The 17,852-nt window shown below is 39.1% G+C and overlaps 1 long non-coding RNA gene across 2 annotated transcripts; it reads right to left on the bottom strand.

The window, feature by feature from the left end:
* Positions 1 to 7,295: 7,295 nt before the first annotated feature.
* LOC135200579 (uncharacterized) lies at positions 7,296 to 16,657 on the bottom strand. Of its 2 annotated transcripts, none has more exons than XR_010311324.1 (3): positions 16,618 to 16,657; positions 15,533 to 15,663; positions 7,296 to 7,562 (listed from the first exon to the last, which is right to left on the bottom strand). It is a non-coding gene; the product is annotated as an uncharacterized LOC135200579 (long non-coding RNA). The 2 variants fall into 2 exon arrangements; XR_010311325.1 differs by having other exon boundaries at positions 16,554 to 16,649.
* Between the last annotated feature and the right edge of the window lie 1,195 nt (positions 16,658 to 17,852).

Here is a 17,852-nt window from a genome sequence, read left to right on the forward strand (position 1 = left end):
CTGTGGCAAACAGCAACAATTCTTGGAATACTGACACATTAAAGCATTAGCACTGACGCTGTATATTTAAATGAAAAACCTAGAAACACATTATTTCATTCTATGATACAACACAGCCATTTCTCCTTTCAAATATAGAATTCTGGAAATATTACCTAGTTAGGTATATTAACTAGCCACCCCATAGCCTTTCAACTAGGTGAAAAAGATGTTTGTTTGTTTGTTTGCATGGTGTTTTTACGTTGCATGGAACCAGTGGTTATTCAGCAACGGGACCAACGGCTTTACGTGACTTCCGAACCACGTCGAGAGTGAACTTCTATCACCAGAACAAAACCGATATATATATTGCAATTTTAAAACTACATTTAGTTTAAACTATCGTCTTATTGAATAGATTTCACGTGGTAAAATATGAACTTAATGACAATTGAGAGGCTAAAAGTTATCATTTATCATACCAGTATCTTACCATACAGAAAATTTAATAAAGACAACTTTGATATCAATGTCTTTAAACGAAAATACGATTTCGTTGGTTGTCAAGTCCCATTTATCTTACGAAATTCTTTTTATTGTGCCAGGCTAAAGAAAGTTCTCATCTTTTATCTGAATTTTCGACGGACCTTCTCTTACTTTTCATTTGCAGTTACACTGAGCGATCTTTCCCAGCTGCATTCAAGATAACATTGTACAGTTTTAGACAATACAAAATCATTTGGTTTTCGTTATGTTTTTTCATGTATATACAGGGTGTCCATAAACTCCCAGTACCATTACAAGTATTTATTGCTCAGAATGGTACTGGGACTTTATGCACACCCTGTATTTCCATATGATTTCAATTTGAAAAAAAAAATCATCGTTATTCGAGTGTTCGTTTATCTTTAACGTTACAACACTGAATATGCTCATTTTAGTTTTACATAACCTTCTGAATATCTTTTATGTTAATCTGAACTAATTATAGTTAAGTTCTCAATTTGCACCACTCGTCTGTTTTAGTCCCCTGTGGCCTTTTAGTCTTGTTGAGCAACTAAGGCGGAAGACATCTGCAATGGAAGATAAATTAGCCAATTATCGACTTGGGTCTTAATCAACACCGGAAGGTATTTCACGACACTGACGGCGGCCCAACAGACTCTTTCATCTGCCTTCCAAGTTATCTTCCAATTGAGGTTCATTTGGGTTTCTGTTCTCTAGGTATTGCGACATTTACGCAAAACTACTGCCAGCGTTATTCTGCGACTTGGATATCATCGCCAGATAAGAATGATCATTCTAAAACCACTGAACAAGAATTCAAATGACAAAAGGAAACATTAAACCTAATAGCAAGACAGACACACACGTGTGCACGCACATACGCATAAGGTTACGGGAATGAACTAGAATTGAACTAGAATGAAAAGGGAAAAAATAGAGGGAAATGTTATTGAATACTACGCAATTACCTAAATAACTTGTTCGTTTCTTTAGAATGTTATCGGATCCCTTAAAGTTGAGTATTTCAATGAAATACTCAACTTTAAGGGATCCGATAACATTTTCATCAACAGTATAATTCCTCTTTTCATTTTTTATTCCATTCACCTCAGCTCATTTCCTAACAAGATGTTTGGAACAATAAAGCTTGACTTTACATGACAAGGCAGCAAGTGTACTTTCTAGATATCATCTCCATCTGTCAATGTCCTATGATCTGTTTATTTGGCTAATCACCTCAACAGTTGGGTATCTGAAGGTGTTACGGTAACATTACAGACGATTTTATCATTGTGGGCTACCTAAAACATTTGAGCATATTTATTGTCTTTTGGTATGTTGATGAACTTTGTGCCATCGGTAGTAGTTTAAAATCTATAAAGAGCATAAAGGCTATGATATTTAGGTAATAATAAGCTAATAATACGCTGTTATATATCAAAAGCATTCTGATTATCAAAATCTTTATTAAAAATTTTCCCCTTCTTCCTAATCCATTATATAACCTTATGACATATATAAGGAAATGTTAGTATATTTCTACAGTATTATAACTGCTCATTCATCACCGTTATAACGGGAAGGACAGTTCAGGATTAGCTAGAAGTGATCTGAATACTCATGAAAACCTAAGTTCTGCTGGATACCAAAATAGAAATGGATGTTCTTTGATTATTGTACTGAATTCCATGGATAAAGTTCGGGTTTTGGGTAAGAATGAACCCACTCATATAAGGGGTGGAAGACTTTATTATGCTTTGCTTTCCAGTATGGCAGAATATGAAACAGATGCATTTGTTGCAAGTGAATTGCTTAGTGATCATTTTGGAATCTGTGTAACTGTAAATATAGGGAAATTAGCTTTTAACTTCTCTAGGAAAAATATACCTTGAGGGCACAGAAAAAGGTTAAACTGATGAATAAGTTCATATGTGGTACATATTACTGATGATACGCTGCATACGGTTAAAGAAAATGATACGAGAGCCTTTAACAAAAATAAGTATCATGATAATGAAAATGATCAATGTTGGAATAGCCTGTTGAGGAAGGCACAAAAGTAATGGAGTCTAAATCCTAATAATGATCAAAATAGGGAAACTATGATCCAAATAGCTGATGGAATGCCAGAAACACCAAAAGTAGTTAGAGGGAATTATTGGACGGTTTTCTGGAAAATATTTCTTTAATAAAATCTATAGGTGGTGTATGGAATGAGGCTAACAAGGTAAGAGGGAAACGAAAAATTTTTCTTCACCCAGACCCTCTAAGTAAGGCTGATGAATTAATGAAGAAGTGGTTTGGTACTTCTAGTCTTAATAGCCTTCCTTTAAAAGCACAGGTATATATCAAGAGCAGGTCACCTAAGGCAGCGCTTGATGAAAATACAAACAGGACTAAGAGACGAGGCTTGTCTACCCTTTAATAGAAATTAATTAGTGTGTGCTATCAAGCAAGGAAAGCCTACTGCCCCAGGTATGGATGAAGTAGCATATGATAATTGTTTGATTGCAATGGATGATAGTCCGTCATTGGATTTAATTAATCTGGCCTATCTTCTATGAAATAGAAGATAGCTTTAATGATTCCGGTTTCTAAAGTATTGGAGATTATCGACACACATCTCTATTATCGTGCTTTTGCAAATTAATGGAAAGACCTATTTTAAATAGGTTACTTTATGTTATTGGAGAACAGCTCTCTGATAATTTGTTTGGTTTTATAGAAAAAATAAGAGTAAAGCGGATTGTGTTATAAAAGTAAAAAGCAATAGAGCAAGGCCAGATGTAGGGCTTTTATAGACATCAAGGCTGCCTTTAATAGGGCAAATGGCGAGGTAATCCCAGAACTGGAAATGAAGGAGTGAAAGGTATGTTGGTAAAGTGAATACAGAGCTATCTAACGGGAAGGAAAGCCAGACTATAGTTCCAGGGTCTCGAATCTATGGATATGTTATTGGTGTTGGGTAAACCTCAAGGTGATGTATTGAGCCCTGCTTTTAATGTATTGATGGACAGAATTGCAAGCCACACATTTCCAAGAGGTACTGATCTTGTAATTTATGCTTGATATTCTTACACAATGTGATTCTTACGCTACTTTGTTATTAACAATGGCGGAGCTGCAAAACTTGTCTGCATATGGGTTTGGTTGTAAAGGAAAAAAGGGCAAAAAAAACAGACTAGTAGATCATGATCGAGATAAACTAAGTTAGAAAACTTTATCTGGCGAGACTTGAACCATTATCAGTGCTTGCAAGCGGAGCTAATGGAGCAAGCATTCTCCGGTTGTAAGGATGGTTTATATCGGCACAATGTGCTCAGTTATCGCTTATGCAGCGATTGTATTAGTAAGTTATTCGGAGAACTACTGAAGAAATAAGAGGTTATCCGAAACAAAAACCGCCTGTCATATTGGGATGTACAATGAGTACCAGGATAGAATTTATGAGAATGGAATTAAATTTACTTAGTGAAGTTGACTGTATTCTAGAAATTTTCTCTATTACTGCTGTTCGAGTGATAAGAAAAGAGGAAAGAAGTATGGGGATGATAATTGTTTGTTTAAATGGTGTTTATACGTTGCATAGAACCAGTGGTTATTCAGCAACGGGACCAACGGCTTTACACGACTTCCGAACCACGCCGATAGTGAATTTCTATCACCAGAAATACACATCTCTGACCCTCAATGGAATGCCCGAGAATCGAACTCGCGGCCACCGAGGTGGCAGGCAAAGACCATACCAACCACACAACTAAGGAGCTAGAATGATAATTGCCTAGTTATTAAGAATGTCTGATGCTCCAAGTCGACCTATCAGCTATTCATGGAAATTACATAACATTATGATGTTGCAATGAAGAACTGTTTTCAGTTCCCAAAGGTACGGCCTTGCAAGTCATGTATTGTACAAAGGTAGAGATATAAAAAAATTGGATTACGAAAGAGTGCCATCCTAATGAGTTAAAACAGGTGTTCTTACCATTGTTATGCAATTTACCAAGATGAAATGTTTTTCATATAAATTGTAAAGGGTCTGTTAATGAAGTGAAGGCTTGATGTGGAGTTTTCATACGATGATAATACATTTACTGCAGAGATGATTTCTAAACGAATGCAGGATAATAGCTCTACAACAACAGTCGAATTACATACATTTCACGAAAGGACTGAAAATTGTCATAAGTAAAAAGCGAGATCTGCAGATTTTTGTTGATTCCCTAACTTGGTATACCAATGTAAGACTTTGAATTATGAGATAGAACGAAGTGGTTTTTGTTAGGTTTTGCTGCATACATTCTCTTATATGTATATATCTAAATGAAGTTGCTGAAAAATTAGTAAGATACAACAAACTTCTGTTGTTTGTTTGTTTGTATGGTATTTTTTACGTTGCATGGAACCAGTGGTTATTCAGCAACGGAACCAATGGCTTTACGGGACTTCCGAACCACGTCAAGAGTGAACTTCTATCACCAGACATGATATTGTTGGGGGTGTAGTGTTCGTCAAATGAAGGGTTTGAGACATCGGAGAACTGCTTGGGAGACTGATAATGTGGATAGGATTTTAGCAGGTGTAGTTATAGCACGAGGCATTATTTGTAAATTACTGGAAATGCTCGTACTACATATGGCCACGCTCTTCCTAAAACTGACATTTAGTATATGACATTTATATACCGAGGTTAAGGGAATATATCAGTTGTGGTAATTTTTCATGTAAATCATTTAACGATCCACTCTCTCAAGCATCGTCAGTATGCATTATCTTGTACTGAACTTTCAGAATTTAGGGATAGGAATGTTGAAACATTTCCAGAGCAGGAGAGTTATTTGCTTAATAATATGGTTCCAAGAATTATGAATTACCCAGTTTCTATTGGAACAAGACAATTTTGAAGGTGAATTATGTATCAAGACATTTTGGAGGGTGTACTAGCATGCTGATACACCCCATTTGCTGTATATGTAATAAACGTCAAATCTTTCGAAGCTAAATTAACGTTAATGTTCTTATATCCTTATTGCATGCAAGACATCTACGTTACGTTAGTGAAGGCTGTAAGCTTATCTTTAATAATATAGCCGAGAAAAATAATCTAAATATGACTGGCAGTTACTATACTAGAACAGATCAAACGCAAGCATGCACTCACATTAATTGTGGCTGTTTAGCGTTATCAGCAGATGACGTGTGAACTGCCGCAGAGCCGGGTCAGAATTCAGAAGGTTCGGGATTAGTTTTTGCTGCTACTTAACAATAGTCGTGAAAAGATAGTCCAAAATTTCCAGTGTTGCCATGACAAACATGAAATAAGTCATCCGTGCACTAACCACGTTTCATTAATCAAATCTTCCACTCAGTTTAGGAATTAGCTTTTCTCCACAGAAATCTATAATTTAACTTTAAAGAACACCCAAATGCAATTGAACGCCAGCCTTTCTCGTTTGACAACACTTCCTTAAAGGTAAGAGAAGAATTTCCGATACATAAAAATACTTTTATTAATTCATAAGGGTTAAGGAATGTACATATAACAGCTTCTACGGCATAAAATTATTTACATCAGTCATAAGAGCATTACTGGTTCAAGAAATTTTACTTTAGATGAACTTCCGATATTTTCGAAATCAAAGAGAATTCTCTAATATTTCTCTTGGCATTTTGAAGGCCAATTTACAGTCGTTCTTCGTACTTCTAAATTTAGTGAAGAAAACAAATCTTTAAATTGTCTGCAGTGCTCATAGTTCATTCTATTAATCTCACGTACTGCTGCATCAGGAAGTAGGCCTGGTGTATTTGTTTCAGATGGTCAAGGCCTATGAAAAAGAACCGGAGATTATAAACGAATATTTCAGAGTTAGCCTAGGAAAGGTGAAGCACTCCCATTATGATGTGGCACTCAAAAGTAAGTATAGTGAAGACAACCCCTGGATTCCACCCATTCCTACTTTTTGAAATATTAAAGTGTCAGTACAATTGATTGTTTGTATAGTGTATTTACGTTGCATGGAACCAGTGGTTATTCAGCAACGGGACCAACGGCTTAACGTGACTTCTGAACCACGTCGAGAGAGAACTATCACCAGAAATTAAAATCTTTTCAATGACATACCCAAGAATAGAACTCGCGGCCACCGAGGTTGCACGCCAACACCATACCGACCACGCCACTGAGGCACTTATTTGAGCTGGATATTGTAACCACGATCATTAAGACAACAGATTTTGCTCAGTATAAAATCACTGAAAATTTGCTTCACAGGTAAAAACCTTGAAGAAATGCATTTCCATATTGTTTAGGGTGTGGTTCAAGTCCGTAGATGTTTAAGGCAAGTTATGTTAGGTTTAGACTGCTGGATATAAAAAGTCAATTTTTGGTGCCTTGTCATCTGCCTTCAGTAACTTCTGGACTATTTGTTACCATTTATGAGCCTTCAGGATTTCAGCAATTCTTCATCAACAATGTGATAAGCGAAGACTGATAAAAAAAATTTTAAAATTTCACCAAACTCTTAAACCTAGCAATTTCAGGTATTAAAAAAGTAAAACACCATAACTGTCTTTTATATAATATTACATACTAATGGAACATAAAAGGCTTCACATTATAGTCTACTTGGTTACAGTGAGCCGTTTTATATCAGTATTTTAAAACCCTGTAGATTTTATGACTCCATCCAGTCAAAGTAAACTGCTCAAGTTCTTTACAATTCCGGAATTTATGAAAAGAAAACCAGGCTTAATTTCTATTAGTGAAAGTAAGGACGTTCATATTTACGTGGTCTTTATTGAAAAATCAGTTTACTAATTACACCTTTTAATCAAAGCAAGACAACATTTGGTGCAAGTGCATCATATCACCAGGCTCCAGTCTCACTTCATTAAACTATATTGTAAAAGCAACGAACTTTTTTCTTGAATAACGGGGTCTCAAAGTGCAGTAAATCAGTAACACCAAGCGCCTGTTTCTCCTGTCTCAGAATATATAGTTTTAAAAGCAACTAATTTAGGATATCTTGAATAACAGGATCTTGAATAAGATGGTCTCAAATGTTCCAATCCACAGCCTGTAAACAAAAAAATTACGCAGAAATGTTATTTGTACCAACATATAAAAAATAAAAGATTAAAAATAACAGGTGTAAACTTCAGAGAGCTGAAACTTTAGAATTAAGTGAACCCTTCAAGATAAATCCAGTTAAGATCCAATTAATTTCTGTACAAACCAACCACTCAACTCCTTTGACCAAAGCAAAAAACTAAAAAAATGAAAGTGCTAGCGAACCAAGGTATGGGAGGTACCAAAATGAAAGTGCTAGTGGACCAAGGTACGGGAGGCACCAGAATGAAAGTATTAGCGGACCAAGGTACGGGAGGCTCCAAAATGAAAGTGCTAGCGAACCAAGGTATGGAAGGCACCAAAATGCAAGTGTTAGCGAACCAAGGTATGGAAGGCACCAAAATGAAAGTGTTAGCGAACCAAGGTATGGGAGGCACCAAAATGCAAGTGCTAGCAAACCCAGGAACGGGAGGCTCCAAAATGAAAGTTAGCAAACCAAGGTACTGGAGTCACCAAAATGAAAGTGTTAGTGAACCAAGGTACGGGAAGCACCAAAATGAAAGTGTTAGCGAACCAAGGTACTGGAGTCACCAAAATGAAAGTGTTAGCGAACCAAGGTACGGGAGGCACCAAAATGAAAGTGTTAGCGAACCAAGGAACGGGAGGCACCAAAATGAAAGTGTTAGCGAACCAAGGTATGGGAGGCACCAAAATGAAAGTGCTAGCAAACCAAGGTACGGGAGGCACCAAAATGAAAGTGTTAGCGAACCAAGGTACAGGAGGCACCAAAATGAAAGAGTTAGCAAACCAAGGTACGGGACACACCAAAATGAAAGTGCTAGAGAACAAGGGTACGGGAGGCGCCAAAATGAAAGTGTTAGCAAACAAAGGTATGGAGGTACCAAAATGAAAGTGTATGTGAACCAAGGTACAGGAGGCACAAAAATGAAAGTGCTAGTGAACCAAGGTATGGGAGGCACCAAATGAAAGTGTTAGTGAACCAAGGTACGGGAGGCACCAAAATGAAAGTGTTAGCAAACCAAGGTACGGGACACACAAAATTAAATTGTTAGCGAACCAAGGTACGGGACACACCAAAATGAAAGTCTTAGTGAACCAAGGTACGGGAGGCACCAAAATGAAAGTGTTAGCGAACCAAGGTACGGGAGGCACCAAAATGAAAGTGTTAGCGAACCAAGGTACGGGAGGCACCAAAATGATACGGGAAGCACCAAAATGAAAGTGTTAGCGAACCAAGGAACGGGAGGCACCAAAATGAAAGTGTTAGCAAACCAAGGTACGGGAGGCACCAAAATGAAAGTGTTAGCAAACCAAGGAACGGGAGGCACCAAAATGAAAGTGTTAGCGAACCAAGGTACGGGAGGCACCAAAATGAAAGTGTTAGCGAACCAAGGAACGGGAGGCACCAAAATGAAAGTGTTAGCAAACCAAGGTACGGGAGGCACCAAAATGAAAGTGTTAGCAAACCAGGTACGGAGGCACCAAAATGAAAGATAACGAACCAAGGTCCGGGAGTCACCAAAATGAAAGTGTTTGCGAACCGTACGGGAGGCACCAAAAGGGAAAGTGTTAGGCGAACCAAAGGTACCGAGGCAACCAAAATGAAAGTGTTAGCGAACCAAGGTACGGGAGGCACCAAAACGAAAGTGTTAGCAAACAAAGGTACGGGAGGCACCAAAATGAAAGTGTTAGCGAACCAAGGTACGGGACACCAAAATGAAAGTGTTAGCAAACCAAGGTACGGGAGGCACCAAAATGAAAGTGTTAGCGAACCAAGTACAGGAGGACACCAAAATGAAAGAAATGTTTAGCGAACCAAGGTACAGGAGGCACCAAAATGAAGAGTTTAGCAAACCAAGGTACGGGAGGCACCAAAATGAAGGAGTAAGAGAACCAAGGTACGGGAGGCACCAAAATGAAAGTGTTAGCAAACTAAGGTACGGGAGGCACCAAAATGAAAGAGTAAGCGAACCAAGGTACGGAACCAAGGTACGGGAGGCACCAAAATGAAAGTGTTAGCGAACCAAGGTACGGGACACACCAAAATGAAAGTGCTAGCGAACATAGGTACGGGAGGCACGGGAGGCGCCAAAATGAAAGCGTTAGCAAACAAAGGTATGGAGGTACCAAAATGTAAGTGTATGTGTACCAAGGTACAGGAGGCACAAAAATGAAAGTGCTTGGGAACCAAGGTTATGGAGGCCAGGCCATGAAAAAGTGTTTAGTCAACCAAGGTAGCACACCAAAATGAAATTGTTAGCGAACCAAGGTACGGGACACAACCAAAATGAAATGTTAGGAACAAGGTACGGGAAAGGCCAAAATGAAAGTGTCGGAAACCAGGGTACGGGAGGCACCAAAATGAAAGTGTTGCGAACCCAAGGTACGGGAAGGCACCAAAATGATAACGAACACCAAAATGAAGTGGTTCGCGAACAAGGACGGGAGGCACCAAAATGAAAGTGTTAGCAAGGCCAAAAGGTACGGGAGGCCACCCAAACCCAGGAAAGTGTTAGCGAAACAAGGAACCGGGAGGCACCAAAATGAAAGAGTTAGCAAACCAAGGTACGAGGCTACCAAAATGAAAGGGAATAAGCAACGGTACGGGAGTCCACAAATTGAAAGTGTTAGCGAAACCAAGAACGGGAGGCACCAAAATAAAGTGGTAGCCGACCAAAAGGTAAGGGACAAACCAAAATGAAAAGTGTTTAGCAAACCAAGGTACGGGAGGCACCAAAATGAAAGTGTTAGCGAAACCTCAAGGACAGGGAGCAACCATAAAATGAAAGAGTTAAGGCAAAACCAGGACAAGTAAAAGGGAGGCACCAAAATGACCATTGTAAGCGAAAACTTCCAAGGTACTGAGTCACCAAAATGAAAGGTTAGCGAACCAAGGAAAAACGGGAGGCACCAAATGAAAGGGTTAGCAAGCCAAGGTAGGAGGGCACCAAAATGAAAGTGTTAAGCGGAAACCAAGGAACGGAGGGACCAAAATGAAAGAGTAGCCAACCAAGGTGGAAAACGGGATGCACCAAATGAAAGAATAGCGAAACCAAGGTACGGGAGGTCCCAAAATCCAAAAGTGTTAAAGCGAACCAAAGGTTACGGGAAGGGCCCCAAAAATGAAAGTGGTTAGGAACCAAGGTACGGGACACCAAAATGGAAAAGTGTTAAAGCAAACCAAGGTTACGGGAGGCACCAAATGAAAGTGTTAGCGAAACCAAGGGTTACAGAGGCCCAAAATGAAGGAGGGTTAGGGACAAACCAAAGGGTAACGGGAGGCAACCAAAATGAAAGAGTAAGCGAAACCAAGGGTACTGGAGTCACCCAAAATGAAATGTGTTAGCGGAACCAAGGTACGGGAAGAAACACCAAAATGAAAGGTCTTAGCGAACCAAGGTACGGGAAGCACCAAAAACGAAAAGTGTTAGCAAACAAAGGTACGGGAGGCACCAAAATGAAAAGTGTTAGCGAACCAAGCGGTACGGGACACAGCCAAAAATTAAAAGTGTTTAGCAAACCAAGGTACGGGAGGGGGCATCCAAAATGAAAGTGTTAGCAAACCAAGGTACGGGAGGCCACCAAAATGAAAGTGTTAGCGAACCAAGGTACTGGAGGCACCAAAATGCATACGGAAGGCACCAAAATGTAAGTGTTAGAGGGAAACCAAGGTACGGGAGGACTCCAACAAAATGGAAATAATTGGTAGCCGAAGCAAAGGTATAGGAGGTACAACCAAATGAAAGTGTTAGTGAACCAAGGTACGGGAGGCACCAAAATGAAAGTGATAAGTGGAACCAAGGCTACGGGAGGCACCAAAACTGATACGGTGGAAAAAAAGCACCAAATCAAATTGAAAGGTCTAAGCGAACCAAGGAAACGGGAGGCCACCAAAATGAAAAAGTGTTAGCAAGCCAAGGTACGGGAGGCACCAAAATGAAAATGAAAGTAGTTAGCAAACCAAGGAACGGGAGGCACCCACCAAATAGAAAGAGTTAGCCTAAAACCAACGGTTACAGGGAGGCACACAAAATGAAAGAATAAGCGAAACCCAAGGTTACGGGACTGTCACCAAAAATGAAAGTGTTAGCGGAAACCCAAAGTGGTACGGGAATGGCACCAAAAATGAAAACGTGCCTAGCGAACCCAAGGTAGGCGGACACCAAACTGAAAGTGTTAGCAAACCAAGGTACGGGAGGCACCAAAATGAAAGTGTTAGCGAACCAAGGTACAGGAGGCACCAAAATGAAAGAGTTAGCAAACAAAGGTACGGGAGGCACCAAAATGAAAGAGTAAGCGAACCAAGGTACTGGAGTCACCAAAATGAAAGTGTTAGCGAACCAAGGTACGGGAGGCACCAAAATGAAAGTGTTAGCGAACCAAGGTACGGGAGGCACCAAAACGAAAGTGTTAGCAAACAAAGGTACGGGAGGCACCAAAATGAAAGTGTTAGCGAACCAAGGTACAGGACACACCAAAATGAAAGTGTTAGCAAACCAAGGTACGGGAGGCATCAAAATGAAAGTGTTAGCAAACCAAGGTACGGGAGGCACCAAAATGAAAGTGTTAGCGAACCAAGGTACGGGAGGCACCAAAATGATACGGAAGGCACCAAAATGTAAGTTTTAGCGAACCAAGGTACGGAGGCTCCAAAATGAAAGTGTTAGCGAACAAAGGTATGGAGGTACCAAAATGAAAGTGTTAGTGAACCAAGGTACGGGAGGCACCAAAATGAAAGTGATAGTGAACCAAGGTACGGGAGGCACCAAAATGAAAGTGTTAGAAAACCAAGGTATGGGAGGCACCAAAATGAAAGTGTTAGTGAACCAAGATACGGGAAGCACCAAAATGAGTGTGTTAGCGAACCAAGGTACGGGAGGCACAAAAATGAAAGTGTTAGCGAACCAAGGTACGGGAGGCACCAAAATGAAAGAGTAAGCGAACCAAGGTACGGGAGGCACCAAAATGAAAGTGTTAGGGAACCAAGGTACGGGAGGCACCAAAATGAGTGTGTTAGGGAACCAAGGTACGGGAGGCACCAAAATGAAAGTGTTAGCAAACCAAGGTACGGGAGGCACCAAAATGAAAGAGTAAGCGAACCAAGGTACGGGAGGCACCAAAATGAAAGAGTAAGCGAACCAAGGTACGGGAAGCACCAAAATGAAAGAGTAAGCGAACCAAGGTACGGGAGTCACCAAAATGAAAGTGTTAGCGAACCAAGGTAAAGAGTAAGCGAACCAAGGTACGGGAGGCACCAAAATGAAAGAGTAAGCGAACCAAGGTACGGGAGGCACCAAAATGAAAGAGTAAGCGAACCAAGGTACGGGAGTCACCAAAATGAAAGTTAGTGAACCAAGGTACGGGAGGCACCAAAATGAAAGTGTTAGCAAACCAAGGTACGGGAGGCACCAAAATGAAAGAGTAAGCGAACCAAGGTACGGGAGGCACCAAAATGAAAGTGTTAGCGAACCAAGGTACGGGAGGCACCAAAATGTAGTGTTAGCGAACCAAGGTACGGGAGGCACCAAAATGTAAGTGTTAGCGAACCAAGGTACGGGAGGCACCAAAACGAAAGTGTTAGCAAACAAAGGTACGGGAGGCACCAAAATGAAAGTGTTAGCGAACCAAGGTACGGAGGCTCCAAAATGAAAGTGTTAGCGAACAAAGGTATGGAGGTACCAAAATGAAAGTGTTAGTGAACCAAGGTACGGGAGGCACCAAAATGAAAGTTTTAGAAAACCATGGTACGGGACACACCAAAATGAAAGTGTTAGCGAACCAAGGTACGGAGGCACCAAAATGAAAGTGTTAGTGAACAAAGGTACGGGAGGCACCAAAATGAAAGTGTTAGGGAACCAAGGTACGGGAGGCACCAAAATGAAAGTGTTAGGGAACCAAGGTACCGGAGGCACCAAAATGAAAGTGCTAGCGAACATAGGTACGGGAGGCGCCAAAATGAAAGTGTTAGCAAACAAAGGTATGGAGCTACCAAAATGAAAGTGTTAGTGAACCAAGGTACAGATTCACCAAAATGAAAGTGTTAGCAAACAAAGGTACGGAGGCACCAAAATGAAAGTGTTAGCGAACTAAGGTACGGGAGGCACCAAAATGAGTCAACTGAATGCCCAACCAGAGAAACTACCCCATCAAACGTCACCGACAAGCACAATAGAAGATCAATTTGCCAAGCTGAAGAACATAACCGTTCTGGCATTACTCTCCAATTGTATAAAATTAAGAGTATTTGTCTATTGTATTATAATGAAAACCTAGGCCTGTTCATTTATTTGCTAGTTTCTTAAATTGATCAAAGCATTAACAGCAGCTACAAGTTACGTTAAAATTGAAGATTAAAAATATATAAATTAAAAGACATTAACTCTATGTTCAAGATGTTACTAAAGCCACCTTTAAGTGCAGACGCAAAATTAAAACTAATTATAGCCGAGGTTAGAAAGTGGGGATCTTAAAAGCATAAATGCATTAACAAGAAATATTTAGATTACGTTAATTGTTTAACTATGACAAAAAATTTGCCAAAATAAGTTACTGTAATTGTTTAGTATAAAGAGAATTGCAAAAGAAGTCAAAAGGCCTCCACCGATAATTGCCAAATTCCAGAATAAATCCTATACTACCAATATAAACTAAGCATAAAAAGCATAAAAAATCTAAAATCTAAAGTCTAGGTACCTTTCAAGAAAAACTCCCATGACCTGCCGATAGGTCTAAGACCAACCGGACAGGGTATGAGAGGGGCCTCCACCCCTACAGGAGCACCGCCCCTGTAGGGGTGGAGGTAGAAAAAAAAAGGCACAGGATATAGGTACGGCAGCCGTATCCCTGACTGCGATAGATATTGGTACGGCAGTGAATTGCGCATGCGTCAATTTCAGACTTCCTGCCGTACAAATAACATTGTGTATAGTAGGGGTACGTCAGATTCTGTGAGTGGTTGCCGTATTGTGTTATTGACTTTCTGCAGATATGGTAGTTAGCTAATCATGCAACAGTTACCGTGCAGTGTTGCTAAGAGCTATAGGTACAGCACTAGAAGGTAAGTGACATTTGTAATAATAGTCGAACTGAATTGTTTCGCTGAACATGTTCAATTCGAAATGTCAAAGTGAAGCAACATACTGTTATCACCAAAGTACCAAAACATTTTGACAGTAAAGGAAAATATGAAAAATCACAATAATACTTTAATATACTTACATTTTGACTATATACATGAAAAATAAAACTAAACTAATCTATCTGTGTACTTCATATCTTCTTTTAATCTCTCTGAACCGTGTAATAAGACATCGGTTTTAGCCGAAAAACAGATGTTTTCAGGTTTCAACAAGCTGAAAAAGCAATAGATGTCTACGAAGAGTCAAACTTCCAGAAATTGTATATCCGTAGGTCATGAACGATCGAATCGGCTCCGAAGAGGAGATTCAGAGGTCTTGAAGTACACAGAAACCGTGCTCTGCTGTATTCATGGTAGTAGGGAAAACTACTAAAGTCAATCCTCTGGTAAACGGCCTAATCAATCTTAAGCAATCATCCAAATCAGATCCATTTTAACAGCATGTTTCCCATATTGGACGCACTACTGACTGCTGCACTACCTTACTAGCTAAGCTTCAAATCTTTGAATCTTCTCTTCGGAGCTCTTTTCAGGGCCGATTCGATCGTTCGTAACCTGCGGATATACCATTTCTGGAACTTTGCCTCCTCATAGACGTCTATTGTCTTTTTCAGCTTGTTGAAACCTGAAAACATGTTTTGCCTTCATTTTCTTGCTGTCACTGATATGCCTCAGTCGGTAAACAAGGGTTCGCGCATGCGCAATACACTGCCGTACCAATATCCATCGCAATCAGGGATACGGCTGCCGTACCTATATCCAGTTCGAAAAAAAAAGTTAACTTTGAAAACTTTAATACAGATGACAAAATACTTCACCTAGTTTTTCTCAAGCCAAACAAAAGAGTAGTCCGTTCATGAGCAGTTTTAGAAACTTCTTGGCTGGAGAATTTTGACTTACTTTGTCACAAGTGTAGTTTGTTTCATGAAATGTTACAGATGTCACAAATCTGGAAGCATTTTAAAAGTATAGTTGTAGCAGAATATGGATTTAATACAAAATAACTAGTATTGTCTTTTATAAAGTATAAAACTTACAAGGATTTCCTTTAATATAAAATAACTTGTCCTGTCTTAATAAAATATAGTTTATAAAAAACTGGTCCTATCTTGATAAAGTATAACGTTTATAAAAAATTAGTCCTGTCTTTATAAAGTATAGAAAGTTTATAAAAGAAAATGGGGGATGGGGTGGGAAGGTTTTACACGAAAGTCGCAAGATGTTAACCGACTTCATTGTCAAAATATGTTAAAACTTCATGTCCAGGTACAATATAAATTAAAAACTAACCTTAACGTGGCATCACATCTCCTGGCCACGAAAGCCACATTTGCACGGATGTAAAATTAATCCAATATACTTTTTTAATCTAAAAAATTGGATTAAGTAATATTATATAACTAAAGCTTAAAAGACAAAAATAGATTAGATAATTAATACTATCCACAAATTGCACGAGTTAAAAGGTGTTTTTCTACTGTACAACAAAATTTTAAGGCCAGACAAAGTACTTAAAACATCAATTCAATTTAAAATACCAATTTAATTTAATCTGAAATAAAAATTTAAGAGGCTTCAAAAAACAAGCCTGTTGTAAACAACTATTAATAAAGTAACAATACCCATGAACCCTTTTTGATAGTGGGAGACCTATAAACTGAAGTCACGAACATCTTAATGTTAACCTAAGTGAACATCTTAATGTTAACCTAAGCATTATATCACGAACGTAGTAAAACTTAATCTTTCGCATAGCCTGGGCAAGTCGTCACAAATATAAAGGTAGACCATCCATCACGTCAGCAAAATCCAAGAAAAAGATCAATCGGTGAAGATTACTTCTGGCTGGCTGGTCAGGTAGCGAGGAACAGACCGAAAAACCGCACTATGATACTTCACTCACTATTCCAGAGTCAACGGTTCTCACTATTCCAGAGTCGACGGTTAACTGAAAGATTTGCAAATTACTTGCCGAAAAGCTCAGGTGCTGTTGGCATGACCACCAAGGACCCTGGATCACCTGTCATGAAACTCGGACGATTTACGCGAAATCGTACGTCGTCCTTGGTTTTATTTCAGGGGAAACTTGAAAAGAATTTGTTGGTGCTTTCACGCTGATTGACTGATTTCCCGTTTTATGACTACTCGGTTCTTGAGAAAATTAGTCTTTCTGTGTATCATAACAGAAAACTTTTATCGATAATCTACGAACAAGAGAATGAATATGCTTTGTTGTATTACGTATTGTCACTCAGTAAAAAAAATATTAGTTGACTGTTTTAACCCAAGGGCCCACTTCAACGAAAGAGTTCTGCAAAACATGCAAACTCAAATCGTCACACACGTAATAAAACAGATACATTCTCGGATTCTTTTGTCGGGTGAATTACGTGCTCCATATTGACTGTCAAATCTACACTGCCATCACACAGATAAAGTCCAGTCTAGTTTATTTATTAAATGTCTTAACAGTTTCAGTCCTCCAGATACCAAGTGGGAGCTTATTGTATAGTCTTGGAGCGGCAAATTGACTCCAAGCACTGGATGTATTATCTTCAGCAAGTCATTCAGATATTTTGGACACCCAGTCATGACTGCTTGATGAATCATTTCACATATTTTACACATTATTCTAGCTATGATGTGGAACCTTTGCAACTCAAGCAATACAGGCCAAGTCCTGATCAAACTTTAAACCAAATGACAGTGGTGTAGAAGCATGAGTTTTTATGTGTTTTACATAGTAAGTCTTATCTTTGAACTTTCATTTGGCCATAATACCATTCTAATTACATTAAAAAAACTTCCAGGTACCAGTGAATCCGAACTTTATGGAGCCGGGATAACTTATAAAGTTTCTCCTGTGAGAAATAAGACACTTTGGTGAAAAACATCAACTAAAGACTACTGCTGTGTCCATTCGACGGGAACAATACTTACTCTTCAAGGTTGGATTATCAAAGTTTGAGGTGAGAAACTTTAGTTTCTTGTGAACCAACCAATTTTTACCTCCAACCCCAATGTAGAGATGGAGGCACCTCTCATACAAGTCTCATGTTAAGAACATGAGAGTAGATGCTAGAAGTTAAATATTTTTATTTTTTTATGATTTTAAAAGTAACGTAACTGCTTAACTGG

This window comes from Macrobrachium nipponense, chromosome 27 (assembly GCF_015104395.2).
Source record: "Macrobrachium nipponense isolate FS-2020 chromosome 27, ASM1510439v2, whole genome shotgun sequence".
Classification (NCBI taxonomy): domain Eukaryota; kingdom Metazoa; phylum Arthropoda; class Malacostraca; order Decapoda; family Palaemonidae; genus Macrobrachium; species Macrobrachium nipponense.